Raw genomic sequence first — 3,884 nt, 5'->3', positions numbered from 1 at the left:
GTAGCCCTGGCTGTCCTGGAACTCACTCCGTAGACCAGGCTGGCCTCAAACTCAGAAATCTGCCTGCCTCTGCCTCCCAAGTGCTGGGATTAAAGGCGAGTGCCACCACTGCCCAGTGAACTGTTAATTTCTAATGACTAACAACCAGTACATTAATTGGTTTCTTATGGTTTTCAGATAGGAAAGCAATACAGTGTTAAGTAAGATCTAGGATCTCAAGTGGATATTAGAAAGAGATCACCTTGTGAGATTACACAAAGAAGAGTTAACTTGAAGAAACTGAAGACATGACTACAGGAAAGTGGATTGTCCCAGAGGGAGCAAATGACTTCAGAATATAAATATTCATATGGAAATTATCTTATTAGAACTGAAATAACATTCAATTAAGGTAAGAACTAATGGTGCTTATCAAGAGTATGATACGTGTGTGTGTGTGTGTGTGTGTGTGTGTGTGTGTGTGTGTGTTAGGATTTCCCCTGTCTAATTAATTTAAATATTAGTGCAGCAGGAGGCCTGTGATTAGGCAGGGTAGAGGGAGGCAGAGCAAGGGTTTGCAGAGATGGAGATGGAGGAGTCAGAAGGAGGGAGAAAGATGGAGCAAGAGGAGGATGATTCAGATTCCACATGGCTTTAAATAGCCACAGGTAGCTAGAAATATCAAAATGGATAAAATAATTGGGATAGTTNNTCCATTCTGGTTGGGCAGCTTGTATTATTGTCTATTGGCTCTGAAATTATTGTGTGGGAATCTTGTGAATTGAGAATTTATTGATCAATAAATCTGACTGGTTAATTAGCTTCAAGAGTTTTGATTTTATCAGGTTACTGGGTATTGTGATAACTAACCGCGAGGTGGGCAGTCATTGCATGGGGCTGGCATGGCAATGACTTGCTCGCCAAGGTTACTTAGCTAGTTGGGTAGAGATGTCTCAGGAGCCTCCAGGCCAGAGAATCTGCCGAGATGAGAACAGCTACCTGGCTGGAGCCATGTGGCCTGCTGATGCCCGGTGTAATGTGGGTACTTGCCATTCTTTTTAAGATTTCCTGCAACATGTATTTGTGTATAATCTATGATAAAGTAAGGATGAATGTAAAAGTCATTGAATCTCTCTCTTGGCGGGTAGAGATATGTCAAGACACATGTTGGTCTTTAAGAGAACACGTGGGAGGGAGGGGGGATTCTTTCTAAGTTGTGAGTTAGAAGGGCCTCATATTAGCAGGAATGTCTCTTTATTGTTGCCGTTATAGGATGGATATATTTGTCTGGCCCACCAGACATGCACATCGACACCACTAGGAACCTTTCATCTCCTACTTAACAGCATCCTTTCTTGCTGAAATTTGAAATGTATCGAAAGAAGCGTTACTACAATTTTATCCTTCATTTCTTGGGTAGACAGCTACGTTCTCATCTCCCTGAAAGTAATTTTAATGAAAAACTGGTAAGAAGCATTAGGTCACAGAGAAATGATAACAGGTAGACATTAATGAAAGACAAGAGAGCTGGGAACACATTACTTAGGACTCTAACAAAGGTCAATGCCATGTGCCATGGCTTGTACATGCCTAGAACATGTAGCCACAAGTAAGCTGTGGCTATGTGTGCCAGGATGAATCCAGGCATGAGTTTTTCTAAACATCTGTGAATTTTACTGCTCAAAACAATTGAGCTTAAGCCAAATTCCCTCAAAGGAAAGGTAAAATTTGTATGCGGTAAATTTACTTGCACCATTCAACACTGATGACAGATTACTGAATTGAAAGGAATGTTACATATGATCTCTGAATGTGTTGGAGCAGGAGGCTGGGGGGCAGGCAGCGTGGGAAAGTGAAGAAAGGTGTGTGTTGTTTGGCTGTCTCTAGGTAGTTAATCCCTTTCTTTCAAAAATTAAAACTGAGATGACAGCTACAGTAAATAATTGGCTTGATGCTAGAACTCAAAATTAGATTAAAGCACATTTTCTTTTTTCTTGCTTCAGGGTTTCAGTAACCTATGTGTGTGTATGTGTGTGTGGGGGGGGGTGGTATGCATGTGTATAGTATATATGTGTTTTTGGTGTGTGTGTGTGTTTGATGTTTCTGTGTGAATATGTCATAGAGAGGTAGTATGGGAATGTGTGGTGTGTATATGTGTGCATGTGTGCATGAGAAGTGTGTGTGTGTGTGTGTGTGTGTGTGTGTGTTTGTATGTGNNTGTGTGTGTATATGTGGTGTGTTTGTAGTGTGTGTGAGTGTGTTTGGTATTTGTAAATGTGTATATGTATGTGTGTATGCACATGTGTGCATGAGTACATTGGTGTGTGTGTGTGTGTCTGTGTGTGTGGTGTGTGTGTGTCTGTGTGTGTGTGTGTTCCCCTCTGACTTGCTGTGGATCATAACATTAGAAAATAAAGGCCAAGTCTCAAAGGTGGTCAGGGTTTGAAACTTAGCTTATCTTATAGGATCTCATTCTTACATCTTAGACCTATATCTTTGCCAAGGACCACTCTGGAGCAGCCAAAGGAAAAACACATAACCTTGTTTCTATGCTGAGCATATATCATATAAGACTCTAGTTTCGACAATGTATATCAATTATCTCAATCAATGCAAAACATTGTCATTAGTTGTATTAATGTTTCAAATACCAATAAGAAGAACACAGTCTCTAAACCTGTGTGCTTTCACACCAATAAGAGTCTAATTATGTACTAAACTATGTTACTAAACATTTATGATTAAATGTATTTATTTTATCATCAAAACTGAGTTAGTGAGTGATGTCCACAAAAGAGGCAAATTTATGGAAATCCAAAAGTCCTGTTCCTTGAATAAGCAAAACAGATGGAAATAACATTATACATAAAATTAAATGATCTAATTAAAAAAATAAAAGAAAACAATAAAAATTAACAAAGTCTTAAGCATGCGCAATGTATTATCTGGTATACCAATGTAAACATAAAAGAGCTCAGAAAAAGAGACCTAAAGATGCAGAAAGAAAACTCTGAAAAAATAATGGCTTCAAACTTTTCAAATGATTTTATAACACACAAATATCAATATAGAACATGATCTTCAGGTATTACAGTTAGAATAAGTTTGAAGAGATTTGTACACAAGGGTGGTATAAACCAGACATTCAAAAAAATCCAAAGAAAAACTTTAAAAGCATTTAAAAATAAATGCATTTCTAATAATGACACAACTTTGTAAAATATATGGGCTTTAAGGGCTGGAGAGATAGTTCTGTGTATAAAAAGTTTGTCAGGCAAGCTTGAGGAACTGAATATGAATCTTCAGAATCCACATAAAGTCGGCTGATGCAGTTCATGTGTGCCTGTAATGCTTGCGTTCCTGTGGGAGGTGGAGGAGGAGGACAATAACAGGAGTTTGTGGGCCCGCAAGCGCAGTATAAGTGACATAAAACATCAAGAGATTCAATCTCAAACCAGATGCAGGCCTGGACCTGAAGATTTCTCTAACCTCCATACACTGTGACATGTGTGTGCCTGTATTACCACCACACACACACACACACACACACACACACACACACACATCATGTACATACAAACACAACAAGTCAAAGTAATAAGTAACAATGAGAGTGCATACTGCAAGGAAAACTTACAGCTTCACATGCTTAATTTTAAAAGAAGGAACAATGTTAATCAAGAAAATGTCCCTAGCAGATGTTCCCACAAACCAATCTGGTGGAGCTAGTTTCCCAATTGAGATTCCTTACTGCCAAAAATATCTAGGCTTGTGTCACATTGATAAAAACTAATACACACATCAAGGAAACATCATAAAAATCAAACTCAGATAAAGATCCAGTGTCTAGAGCACAGAATCCTTACATCTTAGTAACCAAAAGATAAATGACCCAAGCAAAACTG

Source organism: Mus pahari, chromosome 13 (genome assembly GCF_900095145.1).
Source record: "Mus pahari chromosome 13, PAHARI_EIJ_v1.1, whole genome shotgun sequence".
Classification (NCBI taxonomy): Eukaryota; Metazoa; Chordata; class Mammalia; order Rodentia; family Muridae; genus Mus; species Mus pahari.
Note: the sequence above shows the minus strand (reverse complement) of the source record.